The sequence below is a fragment of the Theropithecus gelada genome, chromosome 1 (assembly GCF_003255815.1).
Source record: "Theropithecus gelada isolate Dixy chromosome 1, Tgel_1.0, whole genome shotgun sequence".
NCBI lineage: Eukaryota > Metazoa > Chordata > Mammalia > Primates > Cercopithecidae > Theropithecus > Theropithecus gelada.
The window spans coordinates 18,510,091-18,532,845 of NC_037668.1; the positions used below are offsets into that span (position 1 = coordinate 18,510,091).

The 22,755-nt window shown below is 39.4% G+C and overlaps 1 long non-coding RNA gene across 1 annotated transcript in view; it reads left to right on the top strand.

The window, feature by feature from the left end:
- The first annotated feature begins 13,646 nt into the window (after positions 1-13,646).
- Positions 13,647-22,755, top strand: part of LOC112614630 — a 28,472-nt gene continuing 19,363 nt past the window's right edge. Inside the window, exons 1-2 of the long non-coding RNA XR_003117106.1 lie at positions 13,647-13,774; positions 15,249-15,775. This is a non-coding gene — a long non-coding RNA (uncharacterized LOC112614630). The remainder of the gene's footprint in view (positions 13,775-15,248; positions 15,776-22,755) is intronic.

Sequence of the window (22,755 nt, forward strand, 5' to 3'; positions counted from 1 at the left end):
ACAGAGGTCTCAAAATATATATGAGATATTTGGATCCTAACAACCTTGGCATGCCATACTGCAGTTAATGATGTGAAGAGATAAACAAGAGATGCTTTGTTTTGGAAAGAAAAAAATCTCTGGCCAGGCGCAGTGGCTCACACCTGTAATCCCAGCACTTTGGGAGGCCGAGGCAGGCAGATCACCTGAGGTCAGGAGTTCGCAACCAGCCTGACCAACATGGAGAAATCCTGTCTCTACTAAAAATATAAAATTAGCCTGGCATGGTGGTGCATGCCTGTAATCCCAGCGACTCGGGAGGCTGAGGCAGGAGAATCACTTGAACCTGGTAGGTGGTGGCTGTGGTGAGCCAAGATCATGCCATTGCACTCCAGTCCTGGGCAACAAGATCGAAACTCTGTCTAAAAAAAAAAAGAAAAAAAAGAAAAGAAAAAGAAATCTCTAAACTAGGTAGGGTAAATTTGGCAATTACGGTAAGTTATTTTGATATGTTTACTGTATTGGTACCATACAAATTTGTTTGACATCTGCTTAATGATTAGAGATTAGGAAGGTGGAACTTAACTAATACTCTGCTAGATGCTGGATGTACAATGGAGAATAACTCAAAAAATATTTGTGCTCTCTGACTTTATCTTCTTATGGAAGATATAAGCCAAAATACATAAACTTACAAGTAAATAATTTTAAATGATAATAAAGGTTTTTGAATCTTACCTGTTTCATTGTCATTTGGACCAAAAGTCATGTGTGCCTTCCACAATAATATAGTAATGTTTTTAAGAAGATTCACCAAAATTACATTCTATTTAATCGTGTAATACTTGCCAATAATATGGCAATTAACTTAATATATTAGCCTAATATTTGCTACCCCATGACTTATAAAATATTAGAACCTGAGTATAAATGGTTCCATGATCCCATGAGCAGGAGAAATGCTATATTCTAAATCACCTTCTTGGTGCTCTGAGTAGTGTCTCAATCAAAGAAGAATCTGTTTTACTTTAATATCTCAAAAATAATGCTACTAGGAGAGAAGAATGCTTTATATAACATAGCTATCAACATCTACCAAAAAGAATGGACTCTTCCACCAACTGTTGAAGCACCATCAGTTCTGGAAACATTCAGTTCCACAGAAGGACCTCCTAGACCAAAGGCTGAATGCACTGCCCATAGCTTTATCTATTTTCAACAAGCAGTCTGGGAATTGCTCTCTCAAAGCTCCACTTCAGTTGTGTCTCGATAGAATTTTCACTGTATCTTACATCACAGAGAAGTACATCAGTAGCTCAACACAGCACAGAGCTTCAGTTTTACAGCAAGCATGGATGTGAATCCCATGGAAATTGATTTCCCTCACATTCTCACTAATTCCGTACCTATATTTTGGCATTTATAACAATCAGGTTTTGACTATTATTATTTTTATGATAATAGCAGAATCACAATAGTTGCCAATTATTAAGTGCTTATTATCTGCTTGGGACATTACTAGATGCCACTTTTTATTATCTCATCTAAAATTCTTAAATTTCAAAGAAGTTTTGAAGGAATTACATAAGCATGTGAATGATCCTATGGAAAGACATTGATACATTCTTAGAGCTAGTGAAGAGAACACAAAAATATGCTAAAAGACCCCCAGCAGTGAAAAATCCAAGTAAGTAAGTAAGTACCGAATGAAATCCGATAAAACCTGAGAAGGAAGATGCAGATTTGGACAACAGAGAATTCTTGGTTAATGTGCAATTTGAATCAGAAAAGCATAGACTATGAGAGCACCCTACCTGGATGCCAATCCCAACTGTCATCTTGATATACTCGTGTGTGTGTGTGTGTGTGTGTGTGTGTGTCTGTGTGTGTCTGTGTGTGTTTAAGATATAAAATTTGGCATGTTAGATCATCAAATAAATCAGCCTTGAGAAACAAAAATAAAATCCTAAGCCTCCCAAATGACTAAGTGGACCTGCTCTTGGCCAAGGGGGCCCCAGAGAAACCTTAAAACTGAGTTCCTAGCATTACAGAATGAGAGGTTGGAGGTGCCTTCTTATACTCCCTCCCTCACTAACCACCTTTAGGCTTTCTTCCCTCAGGGTTAATCAGAAACCAGTCATTTTGAAAAACTTGCTCCCCACTGATTTCAAACAACCTTGTGACTACTCCTCCCTTTTGCCTTTGAACACTACAGTGGACCAACATTCCTCCCTGATGAAAGGCCACCAACCAGCCGGGGGCATGGTGGTTCAAGCCAGCAATCCCAGCACTTTGAGAGGCCCAGACGGGTGGATCACAAGGTCAGGAGATCGAGACCATCCTGGCCAACATGGTGAAACCCCATCTCTACTAAAAATACAAAAAAAGTAGTTGGGCATGGTGGCGTGCACCTGTAGTCCCAGCTACTCAGGAGGCTGAGGCAAGAGAATCGCTTGAACCTGGGAGGCAGAGGTTGCAGTGCACTGAGATCACACCACTGCACTCCAGCCTGGCAACAGAGTCAGACTCCATCTCAAAAACAAACAAACAAACAAACCAAAAAAAGCCACCAACCACAAAGTGGTTCTGGCCAGTCAACAGAAGATGCACAGTGATGACTTTCATGTCCTCCACTTCACCTTTTAATGTCAGAAGGCTGAAAACTTCAGCCTTCTATCATGTTGACACTGCCATTTTTTGAACATGGGACCCAAGGGCATGAAGTCCAATTGTGTATGTGCACGTTTCTCCTTTCACAAATATTCATGACTCCTCCTATAGCTTATTGAACATGTATATTCAGCCACACCATTCAGCATAAATTCCTGCTTTATTCACTCACCCTCCAAATATCTGTATTTCTGGCTTATGGTGGAGGCTGTGCTTCCCAGTATGTTAGAATGGCCACCTTGCAGACTGAACCCCTTTATAAGAAAGAGTGCTCTCCTTTCCAAATATATGAATCTCATCATTCTTCAGTTGACAGTCTTATAGTTTACATTAACTAATGTAACTAATTTATTTAGACATGATTTTAAGTTACAAACTGTAATGGAATTTGGTTAGGTTTCTAAACAGCATTGAAATACTTAAGAAAACATAAGAATCAAAATATGTATAAATTTTCTTCAAGTATGTATTCGGAATTGTATTAGTCAGTGGGAGACTTAAAGTACTCTAAAATTGAGGATATCAACTTTGTAACATCAGTTTAAGTGGTTTAAGAGAATTTAACCAAAGTTGTTAACTAGATCAATTACTACTCCAAAGCCCCTTGAAAAAATTACACAAGTTTCTAGAATTTTAATTAAATTAATGACTTTAGTTATTTAGCTTATGACTCAAAAAAATCAGCATAGTTGGTAACTTTAATAAAGTAAATATAAATTTTGTAAACCAAAGTGTGCCTTAAATCATCTTTGTAATACACAAAAGCCAACTTCAAGGACACAAAAACAGCGTATGGCAATGAAAAATGAACAGAAAACAAAAGTTTTATGAGTTGCAAAGAGTAGGCAGAAAACGTAGACCTGGGTTTAAGAATCAACTCCAGAAGACTATTGGGCAATAGGACAAGATAGAGGAAAGGAGAGAAGAAGAAAAGGTGGAAGAAGGGCTCGATAGAAAGATAAGAGAGGTATCATGCCATGGCTTCAAAAGAAAATGCTTTTGATTTTAAAAATTAACCAGCATGAGGGGGCGGAGCAAGATGGCCGAATAGGAACAGCTCCAGTCTCCAACTCCCAGCGCAAGCCACACAGAAGACCGGTGATTTCGGCATTTTCAACTGAGGTACTGGGTTCAGCTCACTGGGGAGTGCCCGACGATCGGTGCTGATCAGCTGCTGCAGCCCTACCAGCGAGAGCTGAAGCAGGGCGAGGCATTGCCTCACCTGGGAAGCACAAGGGGGAAGGGAATCCCTTTTCCTAGCCAGGGGAACTGAGACACACAACACCTGGAAAATTGGGTAACTCCCACCCCAATACTGCGCTTTAAGCAAACAGGCACACCAGGAGATCATATCCCACACCTGGCCGGGAGGGTCCCACGCCCACGGAGCCTCCCTCATTGCTAGCACAGCAGTCTGTGATCTACCGGCAAGGCAGCAGCGAGGCTGGGGGAGGGGCGCCCGCCATTGCTGAGGCTTAAGTAGGTAAACAAAGCTGCTGGGAAGCTCGAACTGGGTGGAGCTCACAGCAGCTCAAGGAAACCTGCCTGTCTCTGTAGACTCCACCTCTGGGGACAGGGCACAGTAAAAAATAAACGCAGCAGAAGCCCCTGCAGACGCAAACGACTCTGTCTGACAGCTTTGAAGAGAGCAGTGGATCTCCCAACACGGAGGTTGAGATCTGAGAAGGGACAGACTCCCTGCTCAAGTGGGTCCCTGACCCCTGAGTAGCCTAACTGGGAGACATCCCCCACTAGGGGCAGTCTGACACCCCACACCTCACAGGGTGGAGTACACCCCTGAGAGGAAGCTTCCAAAGCAAGAATCAGACAGGTACACTCGCTGTTCAGCAATATTCTATCTTCTGCAGCCTCTGCTGCTGATACCCAGGCAAACAGGGTCTGGAGTGGACCTCAAGCAATCTCCAGCAGACCTACAGCTGAGGGTCCTGACTGTTAGAAGGAAAACTATCAAACAGGAAGGACACCTACACCAAAACCCCATCAGTACATCACCATCATCAAAGACCAGAGGCAGATAAAACCACAAAGATGGGGAAAAAGCAGGGCAGAAAAGCTGGAAATTCAAAAAATAAGAGTGCATCTCCCCCGGCAAAGGAGCGCAGCTCATCGCCAGCAACGGATCAAAGCTGGATGGAGAATGACTTTGACGAGATGAGAGAAGAAGGCTTCAGTCCATCAAATTTCGCAGAGCTAAAGGAGGAATTACGTACCCAGCACAAAGAAACTAAAAATCTTGAGAAAAAAGTGGAAGAATTGATGGCTAGAGTAATTAATGCAGAGAAGGTCATAAACGAAATGAAAGAGATGAAAACCATGACACGAGAAATACGTGACAAATGCACAAGCTTCAGTAACTGACTCAATCAACTGGAAGAAAGAGTATCAGCGATTGAGGATCAAATGAATGAAATGAAGCGAGAAGAGAAACCAAAAGAAAAAAGAAGAAAAAGAAATGAACAAAGCCTGCAAGAAGTATGGGATTATGTAAAAAGACCAAATCTACGTCTGATTGGGGTGCCTGAAAGTGAGGGGGAAAATGGAACCAAGTTGGAAAACACTCTTCAGGATATCATCCAGGAGAACTTCCCCAACCTAGTAGGGCAGGCCAACATTCAAATCCAGGAAATACAGAGAACGCCACAAAGATACTCCTCGAGAAGAGCAACTCCAAGACACATAATTGCCAGATTCACCAAAGTGGAAATGAAGGAAAAAATCTTAAGGGCAGCCAGAGAGAAAGGTCGGGTTACCCACAAAGGGAAGCCCATCAGACTAACAGCAGATCTCTCGGCAGAAACTCTACAAGCCAGAAGAGAGTGGGGGCCAATATTCAACATTCTTAAAGAAAAGAATTTTAAACCCAGAATTTCATATCTAGCTAAACTAAGTTTCATAAGTGAAGGAGAAATAAAATCCTTTACAGATAAGCAAATGCTTAGAGATTTTGTCACCACTAGGCCTGCCTTACAAGAGACCCTGAAGGAAGCACTCAACATGGAAAGGAACAACCGGTACCAGCCATTGCAAACACATGCCAAAATGTAAAGACCATTTAGGCTAGGAAGAAACTGCATCAACTAACGAGCAAAATAACCAGTTAATATCATAATGGCAGGATCAAGTTCACACATAACAATCTTAATCTTAAATGTAAATGGACTAAATGCTCCAATGAAAAGACACAGACTGGCAAACTGGATAAAGAGTCAAGACCCATCAGTCTGCTGTATTCAGGAGACCCATCTCACACGCAGAGACATACATAGGCTCAAAATAAAGGGATGGAGGAAGATTTACCAAGCAAATGGAGAACAAAAAAAAGCGGGGGTTGCAATACTAGTCTCTGATAAAACAGACTTTAAACCATCAAAGATCAAAAGAGACAAAGAAGGCCATTACATAATGGTAAAGGGATCAATTCAACAGGAAGAGCTAACTATCCTAAATATATATGCACCCAATACAGGAGCACCCAGATTCATAAAGCAAGTCCTTAGAGACTTACAAAGAGACTTTGACTCCCATACAATAATAATGGGAGACTTCAACACTCCACTTTCAACATTAGACAGATCAACGAGACAGAAAGTTAACAAGGATATCCAGGAATTGAACTCATCTCTGCAGCAAGCAGACCTAATAGACATCTATAGAACTCTCCACCCCAAATCAACAGAATATACATTCTTCTCAGCACCACATCGTACTTACTCCAAAATTGACCACATAATTGGAAGTAAATCACTCCTCAGCAAATGTACAAGAACAGAAATTATAACAAACTGTCTCTCAGACCACAGTGCAATCAAACTAGAACTCAGGACTAAGAAACTCAATCAAAACCGCTCAACTACATGGAAACTGAACAACCTGCTCCTGAATGACTATTGGGTACATAACGAAATGAAGGCAGAAATAAAGATGTTCTTTGAAACCAATGAGAACAAAGATACAACATACCAGAATCTCTGGGACACATTTAAAGCAGTGTGTAGAGGGAAATTTATAGCACTAAATGCCCACAAGAGAAAGCAGGAAAGATCTAAAATTGACCCTCTAACATCGCAATTAAAAGAACTAGAGAAGCAAGAGCAAACACATTCGAAAGCCAGCAGAAGGCAAGAAATAACTAAGATCAGAGCAGAACTGAAGGAGATAGAGACACAAAAAACCCTCCAAAAAAATCAATGAATCCAGGAGTTGGTTTTTTGAAAAGATCAACAAAATTGACAGACCGCTAGCAAGACTAATAAAGAAGAAAAGAGAGAAGAATCAAATCGATGCAATTAAAAATGATAAAGGGGATATCACCACCAACCCCACAGAAATACAAACTACCATCAGAGAATACTATAAACACCTCTACGCAAATAAACTGGAAAATCTAGAAGAAATGGATAATTTCCTGGACACTTACACTCTTCCAAGACTAAACCAGGAAGAAGTTGAATCCCTGAATAGACCAATAGCAGGCTCTGAAATTGAGGCAAAAATTAATAGCCTACCAACCAAAAAAAGTCCAGGACCAGATGGATTCACAGCTGAATTCTACCAGAGGTACAAGGAGGAGTTGGTACCATTCCTTCTGAAACTATTCCAATCAATAGAAAAAGAGGGAATCCTCCCTAACTCATTTTATGAGGCCAACATCATCCTGATACCAAAGCCTGGCAGAGATACAACAAAAAAAGAGAATTTTAGACCAATATCCCTGATGAACATCGATGCAAAAATCCTCAATAAAATACTGGCAAACCGGATTCAGCAACACATCAGAAAGCTTATCCACCGTGATCAAGTGGGCTTCATCCCTGGGATGCAAGGCTGGTTCAACATTTGCAAATCAATAAACATAATCCAGCATATAAACAGAACCAAAGACAAGAACCACATGATTATCTCAATAGATGCAGAAAAGGCTTTTGACAAAATTCAACAGCCCTTCATGCTAAAAACGCTCAATAAATTCGGTATTGATGGAACGTACCTCAAAATAATAAGAGCTATCTATGACAAACCCACAGCCAATATCATACTGAATGGGCAAAAACTGGAAAAATTCCCTTTGAAAACTGGCACAAGACAGGGATGCCCTCTCTCACCACTCCTATTCAACATAGTGTTGGAAGTTCTGGCTAGGGCAATCAGGCAAGAGAAAGAAATCAAGGGTATTCACTTAGGAAAAGAAGAAGTCAAATTGTCCCTGTTTGCAGATGACATGATTGTATATTTAGAAAACCCCATTGTCTCAGCCCAAAATCTCCTTAAGCTGATAAGCAACTTCAGCAAAGTCTCAGGATACAAAATTAATGTGCAAAAATCACAAGCATTCTTATACACCAGTAACAGACAAACAGAGAGCCAAATCAGGAATGAACTTCCATTCACAATAGCTTCAAAGAGAATAAAATACCTAGGAATCCAACTTACAAGGGATGTAAAGGACCTCTTCAAGGAGAACTACAAACCACTGCTCAGTGAAATAAAAGAGGACACAAACAAATGGAAGAACTTACCATGCTCATGGATAGGAAGAATCAATATCGTGAAAATGGCCATACTGCCCAAGGTAATTTATAGATTCAATGCCATCCCCATCAAGCTACCAATGAGTTTCTTCACAGAATTGGAAAAAACTGCTTTAAAGTTCATATGGAACCAAAAAAGAGCCCGCATCTCCAAGACAATCCTAAGTCAAAAGAACAAAGCTGGAGGCATCACGCTACCTGACTTCAAACTATACTACAAGGCTACAATAACCAAAACAGCATGGTACTGGTACCAAAACAGAGATATAGACCAATGGAACAGAACAGAGTCCTCAGAAATAATACCACACATCTACAGCCATCTGATCTTTGACAAACCTGACAAAAACAAGAAATGGGGAAAGGATTCCCTATTTAATAAATGGTGCTGGGAAAATTGGCTAGCCATAAGTAGAAAGCTGAAACTGGATCCTTTCCTTACTCCTTATACGAAAATTAATTCAAGATGGATTAGAGACTTAAATGTTAGACCTAATACCATAAAAATCCTAGAGGAAAACCTAGGTAGTACCATTCAGGACATAGGCATGGGCAAAGACTTCATGTCTAAAACACCAAAAGCAACGGCAGCAAAAGCCAAAATTGACAAATGGGATCTCATTAAACTAAAGAGCTTCTGCACAGCAAAAGAAACTACCATCAGAGTCAACAGGCAACCTACAGAATGGGAGAAAATTTTTGCAATCTACTCATCTGACAAAGGGCTAATATCCAGAACCTACAAAGAACTCAAACAAATTTACAAGAAAAAAACAAACAACCCCATCAAAAAGTGGGCAAAGGATATGAACAGACATTTCTCAAAAGAAGACATTCATACAGCCAACAGACACATGAAAAAATGCTCATCATCACTGGCCATCAGAGAAATGCAAATCAAAACCACAATGAGATACCATCTCACACCAGTTAGAATGGCAATCATTAAAAAGTCAGGAAACAACAGGTGCTGGAGAGGATGTGGAGAAATAGGAACACTTTTACACTGTTGGTGGGATTGTAAACTAGTTCAACCATTATGGAAAACAGTATGGCGATTCCTCAAGGATCTAGAACTAGATGTACCATATGACCCAGCCATCCCATTACTGGGTATATACCCAAAGGATTATAAATTATGCTGCTATAAAGACACATGCACACGTATGTTTATTGCAGCACTATTCACAATAGCAAAGACTTGGAATCAACCCAAATGTCCATCAGTGACAGATTGGATTAAGAAAATGTGGCACATATACACCATGGAATACTATGCAGCCATAAAAAAGGATGAGTTTGTGTCCTTTGTAGGGACATGGATGCAGCTGGAAACCATCATTCTTAGCAAACTATCACAAGAACTGAAAACCAAACACCGCATGTTCTCACTCATAGGTGGGAACTGAACAATGAGATCACTTGGACTCAGGAAGGGAAACATCACACACCAGGGCCTATCATGGGGAGGGGGGAGGGGGGAGGGATTGCATTGGGAGTTATACCTGATGTAAATGACGAGTTGATGGGTGCAGCACAGCAACATGGCACAAGTATACATATGTAACAAACCTGCACGTTATGCACATGTACCCTACAACTTAAAGTATAATAATAATAAATAAATTTTAATAAAATAAAATAAAATAAAATAAAATAAAATAAAATAAAATAAAATAAACCAGCATATGGTAAATCAGCCCAGGATCCCATAGACCCACCTACCAGACCCCTCATATGCTTTTCTTCCACTCAAAGGTCCTACCTCCCTGCACCTCCCCATAGCTGCCTGCCACCCTCTGAGAGCCACCTCTGCATACGGTGATTCAGGCCAGGACCCCACAAATCCACCTAAAGAAACCAGCACTGGCTGGTCAGCGACTCAGAGAAGTGGCCAACAAATGAGGAAGAACAGAGTATCATGGGCAACTGACATAGAAATTCTCAAAGGTCTAGAAGATCCAGGATCCACGATCAGCTCATTCCACCCTCTTTGGCCTTGGCAGTGACATCAGATGGGAGGGTCAATCCTCCCTCTTTTCACGGAATAGTACGTTGCTTGTCAAGGCTGTTCTTGTCACTGATGTTCACACCTGCCTTAAATGCCAGCAAGACTGAAATGTTGAAACTCTCTCATTTTCATTGGTTAAACCTGAATTTCCCCCAGGCAATTAGTTTCTCTGAATATGAGCAGGTAAACACCCTCCTTCCACCCTTTTCCCAGCTGTCCTGGGACTTCTTGAAACACAGGTGTGTCTTACCACAGACAAACACTGAAACTCAAAAAGAGAGTAAATAACAACTACAGCTACTGTTGAGCTAATGGATTGCATATAAACATTCAAGATTCCTGGACTACAGGAGCCTTTACACCCACTCACCTCCCCAGGAATGCTCCACTGTATTCATTCATCAAGCTGACATTTGAGAATTAGGCTTATGCGGACTTGTGTGATCATACCACATACCCTTTCAGTACCTGAATCTCCACTGCACATGCCACCACTTTTCCTCCATCCAGCCTACCACCACTCACCACTCTGGACTTTACTTCAACAGATAATTGCTCACTTTTTCCAGTGGCTAGGGCTCGGGTATCATGCGCCAAAATACTGAAAGTTGACTGGAAACCCTGTGTATTCATCTCTGGTGAACAGCCACCTCTCAACTTCATAGCTGCCAACAGATGGTAGTCCCATCTCCCTGGCACAGATAGTGAAGTCTCTTTTTTTGCTCATGTATGGTTCTATAAGCACAGTTTTCCCTACCAAATAATACAACAAACCAAACACATCAACCAGTGAAATTAGTGGATGTCTAACACTACCCAAGGACCACAGTTCCCTTCTTGAGCTCTGCCCAGTGCTTCTGCCCTTCCCTCCCATGCCACCTGAATCCCCAGCCCTGTACTCCAGCTATCAATATCTACATCTGTCCTTTGGCCATGTGCTAAGGACGAGTTCACACCTTCTTCTTTGGTTTACCAATTTCCTTTTACTCTCAACTTTAATCCTCCTTTGAAATTGGAGTGACCTACAGCTTCGGGTATCCAGCATCCTCCTGAATACATGGGACAAGTAACAGTCAAGCCATGTTCCATGAGAGGACCAGGAATTGGCTTCCATTCTACTTTGCCTCTCACCTTCCAGGGTCTATTAACACTCCCTGACTGATAAAACCATTCTTAAATTATAACTCTCATGCTCAGAAGACAAGGTCTACTTCTCTGAACTGTCTCATTTAGTTTTTTCCGATGGATCTTTTTATCCATCAATTCCACAGAATTCTTTCCTGGTGGCACCTATCACAATACTTGGTCTGGTTTCACAGGATTGACTTTTGCTGTAGCATTACAATGTAAGTTCAAGTCTTCTACCACTAGCACCTACGAGTCCTTGCACACATCCTTCTCCCACTCAAGGGTCCTTCCCCCCATGCACCTCATTGCACCTCTCCCTTGGCTGCCCACACAGAGAACCCAGAGGTACTGTGGGAAAGGGCTTCTGTGTCCTCTTTCTCCCAGGCTGCCCTTCCTCAGGAGATGGAAACCTTGCTGGTCACTCAATACCTGCAAAACTGGAGTTTCCTATACAAAAAAAGAGTTAGACACGTCACATTAGTAACTGGAATGAGGCACCCAAAAAACAGAAAACTGGGGCAAATCCTTTTGTTTTCCAAAAGTTTGACTGTGCGTGGGATCAAAGGTACAAGATTACTTTTTATGCCACCTTAATCCTCTGAAGCAGGAAGTTGAAGAAGAGACAGTGACTGGGATTATCCCTGAAAGGAGAGAAGAGTTCCCTTAGGGATTGGCCTGCCCTCATCTGGGCCGGAAGAAGATTGTGTGGTTGGATTGACAGTGACCACTTTTTTCGAGGTGCAGTTTTAAAGAATTAGGATAGTTAGGTGCATAAATAGACAGACAGGCAGGCAAACATAATATAATTTTGGAATTAACTTTGGAACTCTTGCAAGTCTTCGATATTAGAGATGAAGAAATAAAGTCATGGAGATGGTGAGGAACTTCACTCAGACTGCGTAGCTGGTTAATGTCAGTGAAGCTAGCATCCACATCTTCACATCCTATCTCATGTTCTTTCTACAACCCCAAGAGGCCTTATTTCACTTAAGTTTGAAGTCAAATCCCAGCTATTCAGAAACCCCAAAGAGCAGTCTTCAAGTGGGGACACAGACCTGAGAATTTGAGTGAATGCCTTGGGACAGAGCATGACTAACACTTCCGGAACCCCCAGCCTTGTGATATTCTATTACTCCCTGGCTCCTCTTTCAGAACCTGTGGTTTGGACAATAAGAGTGAGGTTGTCCTACAGAGAGAGGGAAATAAATAGAGGGAAATGATGGAGGCTCTAAAGGGAAGTCAAATAGAAAAAAAATCTCAGATAAGAATAGGAATCACGGTATCAGAAGCACATATTGAGCAGAAATCTGCTCTAAAATATCTCCTGATGGTCTTTCAGCCTCTGCTTGAAGTCTGTCCATAATAGAATGCTCTGTACAAGGGAGGCAACCAGATTTATTATTAATGAAATTACTTAGAAACTATTTCCTTGGTTGGACTGAAATGTGCTTCCCAGTGACTTCTGTTACTTTAGGAGAATTCTGCTCTGAACTACAGAGCAGTTCCCTCCTTGTCACTGGAGGTGTCGTAGCAGAGGCTAGAAGTCCTGAGTCAGTGATGCTCCAGGGAGCTCCTTCCATGGGGTTGGAGGTGGCACAACTCAAGTCTCTCATTGGCTTCAGGAATTGTTTATGCCTTGGTTCCCCACCTAGGCCACTCTTCCACCTGCTCATGGACTTCTCAGGAAATTTTACAGATTCTTACATACCAAAGAGGATGGGGCAGGAAAGTTTCACTCAGTAATTCAGAGGCATTCACATTTTTTACTTTGTTATAGTTTAATTTTTAGCAGATGGGCTCAGAAATTCATCTATGAGAAGGCCTATGAAAGAGCTTATTTGGAATGTTATAGGGACATACATTTCTCTTATATGTTGATAAACGTTTGGCATAACCCATATGTAAGCCAAGTATGAACAAAAGTTTTGATTAGACCTATTTCTTCCCATTTGGTCACTCTTTCAAGCACTACAATATCATGATGTTGCTTCAGTAGAATTTAAAGAGCAGGCTAATACTGTGTAATTAATAGCATTTAGTTTTGTATCATCTCAGGATATTAATTACAAACAACAAAAGCTCACTCTGGCTGTTTAACAGAAAAGGGGTTTACTAAAATATTATTGGGTAGATTATAGAACTCTTGGAAAAGCCTCAGAAGGAGGCTTGAGGCTAAGCATATAGGAGAAATGTCCAAAAACCACACCACAAAACTAGCCTGGTGAGGAAGCTCTACTGCCACGGCGACTGCTCCACCATTGCTGCATCATGCCAGGAACACGTCCTTGCATCTTCAGCTAGCAGCAAAAGGGAGCCACCACCCCTGCCAGCAAAATGTCTTCTGCAAGGAGACCCTCTTCCAATTGTTCCTTTCCAGAGCGTAGCTCTGACTGGTAGAGCCTCCATCACAGGGCGCACCCTGACTGCAAAACAGACTGTGAGATTTACTTTCTGGGTTCTACCTTGGGGAGAAGGAATACAAGTCTGTAAAATAGTCCTTACATAGTGACAATGTGCGAAGAGTACTGGAAAGCAAGGGAAAAGATTACACATATTTGCTACAAGCTCAAATTGTCACTGGTTTTAGATCCAGGCAAGTTGAGACAACACCTGCAGTGTCAGCCACATATTTGAAGCATCTGTCAGGGCATACAGTTGTGCTAGCTGAAAATGACCTGGATGGATGCTGGGCTTAAAAAAAAAAAAAAAGAAAAGAAAAGAAAAGAAATACTTAACACCTCAGGCAGCAGGCTGTACCCTAGAGTAAGGTAGACGTAGCTATATTTCTTAATTGTGCTATAATGTTGACTGTTAAGATGTTATTATGGGTCCCAGACCTGGGGAATTGTTAGAATGATCAGAGCTGATATTGTGAGCTTAACAATTCCACCTGATATCTCCTCTATATCTTCCATTTACTTTTCTCCATTTCACTGTTGCTACCTTCATCCAGGTACCATCATCTCTCACTCAGACTAACCGTAAGAACCTCTTAACTGGTCTTCAACTCCCAATCCTCTATAAGCTAAACACCACACTGCCAAAATGATCTTTAAAAAATACAAAGACAATTGTGTTATCCTGCCCGCTGTCCTTCCTTCAATGGCTTCCTGTTACACTTAGAAAAAATAGTTGAACTCTTTAACATTGACCAGTAAGGTTCTAATTGTTTGGCTGTTCCCATAAGTCCAGTCCACGCAACGCTCCTCTCCCTGGGCTTGGCTTAACAGGCCCTGGTCTCTCTACTCCCGATATGTGCCAGGTTCCTTCTTCCCTCCCAGCCTTCACACATGCTGCTGTCTCAGCCAGGAACTCTCCCTGATGGACTTTCATGTTCCATACAAGGTTCAGGCTAACTCTCATAGATTCTTTCAGATGAGGTTAGTTCCCTCTGTTTTATGCTTTTTATAAATCTGAACAACTCCTTCATGACACATGTAACCATTATACTTAAGTAATAATCAAGGTAACCATTTGTTTTGTTTAATGTCTGCTATCCTTGCTGAATTTAAATTCCATGTGTTATTCACCACTGCTATAGGCCCAGCACCTCACAGTTCCTAAGACATATGAGGCCTCAATAAATATTTCTTGGCCAGGTATGGTGGCTCACGCCTGTAATCCCAACACTTTGGGAGGCCAAGGCGGGTGGATCACCTGAGGGTGGTGAAACTCCGTCTCTACTAAAAATACAAAAATTAGCTGGATGTGGTGTTGCATGCCTGTAATCCCAGCTACCCAGGAGGCTGAGGCTGGAGAATTGCTGGAACCCGGGAGGCAGAGGCTGCAGTGAGCTGAGATCGCGCCACTGCACTCCAGCCTGGGCGACAGAGCAAGACTCCATCTCAAAAAAAAAACAAAAAAATTGTTGAATGGTTTTTACAATCCGATTCATTTCTCTTTCCTCCTAGAAATGAAGCCTTGGCCATGCAAGCAAGGGGAGGTGAGATCTGATAGTACCAAGGAAGGAATAGGGCACTGTCAACCCGCTAACTGGTCCTAGTATTGGCTATGTAACCCTAGACAAGTTATTTTACATTTCTAGACCTCAGTTCAGCAGCTGGAACACATGGACTTTGGATTTCCTTCTTGCTGGAACTTCCTTTATGCACTCGTGTTTGTTACTCACACATGTATTTATCCATTGTCCATGTCTGCTTGTCAGTTTTAGTTACCTCCTACCCCCACCTGTCCAAGGTGCTCTTGTCCTCAGAAGATCCCAGTGGCATGAAGAAAACTGACTTGGAAAATTTTATCCCAGATAAAACTGGTCTGGAACACATAAAAAGTCTTTCCCCAACAATTTTGATTCACTTCAATTCCTGAAAACTAACTTCTGACTTTCAAAGAAAATTCCACTTTGGCAACTGTACAGGTACTAACAACAGTTTTCCCTTACCTGGAAGAACAGTCTTGGAGGAGAAAACACACCATGTCTGTATGGGTGTGACAAAGGCTACTTTTTCTAGCACTCCTGGGACTCACAGAGAAGGCATTCACCAAGGGGCGAGGTGAAAGCAGACTTAGATTTCATATAGCCAATTCTTGCAGTCCATGTCAGTAAAAGTGAAAAAGCACAGCAATAATGCATTATCTCCTTAAGGCTAATGTGAGTAAGATAATTCAAGTATGTGGATTTCTGGTAGTGTAATTTTATCTCAACAAAGAACTGAGAACAATGAGAGAAGTGAATAGAAACCATAATCCCATCATAACAGCCCCTGGAACCTCTGAGTGCAAGGGAGATCTAGAATATTTCCAATGCCCCCTTGCAGTTAGTTAATCCCCTCCCAAAGGCACTTCAGATTCCTTGCCATAGGTTAGTTTTCCTTATTCTGCATTTCCCTGACTAATAATGTTGTTAAGCACATTTTAATATGATTTATATAAATAGAATCATACAGAACGTACTCTGCTGTGTTTGGCTTATTTTCTAAACATAGCGTCTTGATACACATTAAATTCCTGCTTTTTTAATAGTTTCTTTAGTTTTCTTAATGTTAGGCAGTATTTCATTGTATGAATTTTCCATAATTTATTGATTTACCTGCAGATGGACATTTAGGTTATTACCATTTGGGGCTATTTGAACAAAGTTGTTATGAATATTTATGTACAAGTCTTTTGTGAACATGTTATTTCTCTTAAATGAATATTTAGGGGTGGAGCTTCTTGGTCATAGCATAGTTGTATGTTTAACTTTATAAGAAACCATCAAATTGTTTTCTACATTGATTGTGCCACCTTGCATTCATACTAGCACTGTATGAGAGTTCCAGGAGCTCCATCTCCTTGCCACACTTGCTTTGTCATTAATTTTAATATTAGCCATTTTCGTGGGTCTGAAATAATATCTCATGAGGCTTTTTAACTTCATTTCGCTGACTGATAACATGATTAAGGATTTCACATGCGTTTTGGTCATTTACACATTTTCATTCGGACATAAATGTGGGTCTATTTCTGAGTTCTTTATGTTTTTCATTTATCTATATGTGTATTCATACACCAGAACCACACATTCTTGACTGATGAACCTTGATTGTACGTATTGAAACCAGATGGTATGAGACCTACAATTTTGTTATTTTCCACTATTGTTTAAACTTTTTTAGATTTTTTGAATTTCCATATAAATTTTAAATTTGGTCCATTAGTTTCTCAAAAAAAAAAAGCCAACTGGGATTTTATTTTAGGATTGCAAGGAATAAATAGATCATTTAAGAGGACTGATACATTTAAAATAGTGTGTTATCCAATACATGAACATATATCTCTTCATTTATTTGGGTCCTGTCCAGTTTTTCTCAAGATTGTTTTCTAATTTTCAGTGTAGCAATCTTACAAATTTTTGTTAAATATGTTGCTAACATTTTATCTTCTTATGCTGTCATAAAGTTATTTCTAAATTTTATTTCCAATTGTGTGGTGATGGTATATAGAAATATAATTGATTTCTATATATTGACCTTGTATTCTGTGGCCTTGATAAAGTTCCATATTAGTTCCAATATATATTTCTATAAGTTTCTTAGGAATTTCTATATGGGCATTTATGCCATTTGAGAGTAAAGACATTTGTGCTGCTTCTTTCCAATCCATTCTTGTACTTAGTTTTCTTACCTTATTGCACTGGCTGGAACTTCCAGGAAATGTTAGAATAGAAGTAGTAAATTGAGATATACTTGCCTTGTTTCTGATACTAGGGGAAAAATATTTCACAATTAATATAATGTTAGCCATAGGTTTTTCATAGATGACCTTCATCACATAGAGAAAATTCCTTTCTATTCCTAGTTTGCAGAGAGTTTTATCCTCAATGCGTGTTGAATTTTGTCAAATGCTTTCTCTACATCTATTGAGACAATACAATTTTTTCCTTTATTCAGTTAATTTGGTGAATTACACTGATAATATTAAATAAACCTTGCATTCTATGACAAATCCTCTTAATACATTGCTAGACTCAATTTACTGATATTTTCTTAAGGATTTTTGCTTCTATGCTCCTGAGGAATACCGATCTGTAACTTTCTTTTCATTTAACATCCTTGTCAAATTTGAATATCAGGGCTACATTAACCTGTAAAAGACTTGGTGAATATTCCCTCTTTCTCTGTTTTATGAAAGAAATTATGTATGATTGAAATTTTTATTTCTTAAGTGTGTGATATAATTCACCAGTTAATCCTTTCGGACCTGGGGCGCTCTAAATGGGAAGGTTTTAAACTATGGGTTTTAATTCTGTAATAATTAGAGATTGTCTCAGTCAGGGTACAATGAGAGGAACAGAACCAGTTAGAACTGTACTTCAGAGGTTTACCACAAGGACTCAATTTACATGATTGCAAAGGCAGCTAGGCAAGTCTAAAATCCAGAGGTCAGGACATCAGGAGGGTTTGCTGGAACTCTGTCATAGGCTAAAGCTGTAATCCACACATAGAATTTCTTCAGGGAAGCTTCAGCTCGGCTTTTAAAGCCTTTCAACTGATTGAATCAGACCAGCCTATATAAACTGGGATTTTCTCCCTTACTTAAAGTCAATTCATAATGGACTTTAATTACTCTACCTTCACAGCAACACCTAGATTAGTATTTGATTGAGTAACTAGGGACTGTCACGCAGCCAAGCTGACACATCAAAAGACGTCACAGGGCTGTCAAATTTTCATTTCTTTCTGTGTTAGTTTTTTATTTTCAAGGAATTTGTGCTTTTCATCTAAGTTGTAGAATTCAATATGAAGTTGTTTATAATATCCACTCATTTTAAATTTAAAAATGTCACACCTATCATTTGTGAAATGGTTTCTATTCATTTTTAAATATATAACATCATCATGTGTGTGAAGGTACTCAAGCCACAAACTAAATAAGGATAATAATTTTTAAAGTAATGATAGTAGTCATAATAATAATTTTTAAGACCTAGGATTCATCTCTTATTCCTCTTTCCTCACCTCCCACATACTACTTCCTAGATCCCAAGTTCTGCCTTAAGTTTATTGTCACTTCTCATCTTCTCATTATCTTCAATGTTCTTACCCTAATTAGAGCCACCATCATCCTCACCTGAACAACTGCAGAAGTTTCCTATCTTGTGTCCTGATTTCTATCTTGTCTCCTTATTCCTATCTTGTGCCACAGCAGTCCCATATCAGAACAACCACAGCAATCATATAAAATTTAGAGAAGATTGTGTCCTCCCTGATTGAAATGATCGAATATCTTGCCATTGTAGCTAGAGAAAAATCTGAAGTCCTTACTGTCCTACAAAGCACTTCATGCTGTGGCACTGACTCTTATGCTGACTTCATCATATCTTTCTTTCCTTGTTCACTACGTTGCAGGAATATTGGCATTCTGGTGACTTCCTTCCCTTTAAAGTAACCTTTTAACTGACTAAAATTGAAGTATAAATTCATAAAAGCTCACCAACTACAGGTATACATCTCAATAAAGCTTCATAAGCTAAACAAACATGCAACCAACGCACAGATGAAGAAATAACATGTTAGCAGCATCTCAGAAGCAGTCCACCTGGGAAGCAGGTCCTCAGAAGCAGTCCCAGTCACTACTAGCCCCCAAACACTACCTTTTTCCTGGCATCCAACACCATATATTTGTTCTTCATGTTGTGAACTGTACATAAAGGGAATTATACAGTATGAACTCTTTGGTACCTGGATTTTTTTTCCTCAAAATTTTGTTTGTGATATCTCTGGCATATATAGATTGTTCATTCTCATTGCTGTATAGTATTTCTCTATGAGAATATACCACCATTTATGCATCCATTTGATTGCTAAAAGGCATTTTAGTAGTTTTCAATTTTGAATTTTTAAAAATAGCACTAATTTGAATATTCACATACTTGTCCTTTTGTGACTATATGTACACACTTCTGTTAGGTACATACTTAGGAATATAATGACTGGGTCAGAGGATAGGGATATGCTTAGCTCTAGGGAATACTGTTAACTTTTCCAAATTCTTTCTACCATCTATTATTCCTATCAGCAGTGTATGAAAGTTTCAATTGCTCCACACTCTGACCAAACTTGGTATTGTCTATCTTTTTTCTTGTTAGCCATTTTGGTGGCTATGTGGAGATAACACGTTGTGATTTGAATTTGCATTTCTCTTATGAATGATGAGATTAAATTCTTTATCATATGTTTATCAGAAATATGGAAATGCCCTTTCATGAATTGCCTGCTTGAGTTGTTCAGACATTTTTCTATTTGCTCATTTCTTGTTTTTGTTGTTGTTGTTGTTGTTGTTGTTGTTGATCTGTAAGTAGGAATACATATGTATATGTGTTCTGGGAACAAGCCCTTTGTTAAATATAGGTATTACATAAAGCTTCTCCATCCCTGTGGCTTGACATTTTGCAGTCTTGGTGGTGTTTTTGATAATCAGAAATTTTTAATTTTAATGACATCCAATTTGTCATTTTTCCACCTTATTGGTATGCTTTTTATTACCTGACTAAGGAATCTTTCCTATTGACAAGATCTGAAGACATTCTCCCAGAGTTTAGAATTTTGTTTTTGGATGTGTAATATATTTTTATTTTCTATAGGTACATAATATACATATTTATGGGGTACATGTGACATTTTGTTACACGCATAGAACGTATAATGATCAAGTCACAGTATTTAGAATATCCATCACCATGAGCATTTATCATTTATCTGTGTTGAGGACATTTCAGTTCCTCACTTCCAGATATTTTGAAAGATACAACACATTCTCATTAACTATAGTCACCTCACTCTACTATTAATCATTAGAACTTATTTATTCTATTTAACTATATGTTTGTACCCATTAACCAACCTCTCTTTTTCCCCACAACCCTATGCACATACACCCCTTTCCCACCCTCTGGTAACTATCATTCTATTCTCTACCTTCATGAAATCACCGTTTTTAGCTCCCACATATGACGGAAGATGTGATCATTGTCCTTCTGTGTCTGGCATATTCTATTTAACATAATGACCTGCATCCAGTTTCATCCATGTTGCTGCAAATAATATGATTTCCTTATTTTTGTGGCTGAGTAGTATTCCATATATATATATATATATAATATTTTCTTTGTGCATTCATCTGTTGATGGACTCTTAGGTTAATTCCATATCTTTGCTATTGTGATAGTGCAGCAGTAAACATTAAGATGCATAAATCCTTTTGAAATACTTGTTTTCTTTCCTTTGAATAAATACTTAGTAGTGGGATTGCTGGATCACATGGTAGTTCTATTTTTAGTTATTTGAGAAATCTCCATAGTTACCCATAATGGCTGTATTAATTTGCATACCCACCAATGGTATATGAGAACTCTCCTCATCCTCTCAAGCATCTGTTATTTTTCCTCTTTTTTAAAATAGCCATTCTGACTGGAGTGAGATGATATATCACTGTGGTTTTAGTTTGCATTTCCCTGAGAATTAGTGATGTTGAGCAATTTTTCATATACTTGTTGGCCATTTATATGTCTTCTTTTTAGAAATGTCTGTTTAGATCCTTTGTCCACTTTTTAACAGGATTGTTTGTGTTTTTTTGCTGTTGTTTGAGTTCCTGTATACCCTGGATATTAGTCACTTGTTGGATAAATGTTTTGCAAATATTTTCTCCCATTCAACAGGTTATCTCTTAACTTTGTTGATAACTTCCTTTGCTGTGCAGAAGCTTTTTAGTTTAATGTAATACTATTTGCCTATTTGCCTGTGCTTTTGAGTCCTTAACCATAAAATCCTCACCTAGACCAATGTTCTGGAGTATTTCCTCTATTTTCTTCTAGCAGTTATATAGTTTATGGTCTTGCATTTAATGTCTTTAATCCATTTCGAGTTGACTTTTGTATACTATGAGAGATAGGGGTCTAGTTTCATTCTTCTACATATGGATATCCTGTTTTCCCTGGATTAACTATTGAAGAGGGTGTCCTTTTCTCGGTGTATGTTCTTGTTACCTTCATCAAAAGTCAATTAGCCCTAAATGCATGAGTTTATTTGGGAGTTCTTTATTTTGTTCCATTGGTTTATGTGTCTGTTTTAATCCTATATCATGCCATTTTGGTTACTATAGCTTTGTAATATGTTTTGAAGTCAGGTAGTGTGATTGATATGGTTTGGATGTTTTGTCCCCTTCACATCTCATGTTGAAATGTGACCTCCAGTGTTGGAGGTGGGCCTGATGGGAGGTGTTTGGATCACAGAGACAGATCCCTCATGAATGGCTTGGTGCCCTCTCCATGGTAAAAAGTGAGTTCTCATTCTGTGAGTTCACGTAAAATCTGGTTGTAAAAAAGTGTGACACCTCATCCCCTCTTTCTCTCTTGCTACCTCTCTCACTATGTGACAAACTAGGTCCCTATCACCTTATGCCATGATTGATTGTAAGCTTCCTGAGGCCCTCACCAGAAGCAGATGCCAGCACTGTGTTTTGTGTACAGCCTGCAGAACTGTGAGCCAAAATAAACCTCTTTTCCTTAGAAATTACCCAGTCTCAGGTATTCCTTTATAGCAAAACAAACAGCCTACAGTGATGCCTCCAGTTTTGTCTTTTTTGCTCAGCATTCCTTTGTTTATTCAGGCTCATTTTTGGTTCCATACAAATTGAAGGTTTTTTCTATTTCTGTAAAAAGATGACAGGGATATTTTGATAGAGATCACATTGAATGTGTAGATTGCTTTGGGTAGTATGGTTATTTTAGCACTATTAATTTTTCCAATGCAAAAGCATTGAATCTCTTTCCACTTGTTTGTATCTTTTTCAATTTCTTTCATCAGTGTTTCATAGTTTTCCTGGTAAAGGTCTTTTCCCTCTTTGGTTAAATTTATTTCTAGCTATTTTTGTAGCTATTGTAAATGAGATTGCTTTCTTGATTTCTTTTCCAGATAGTTT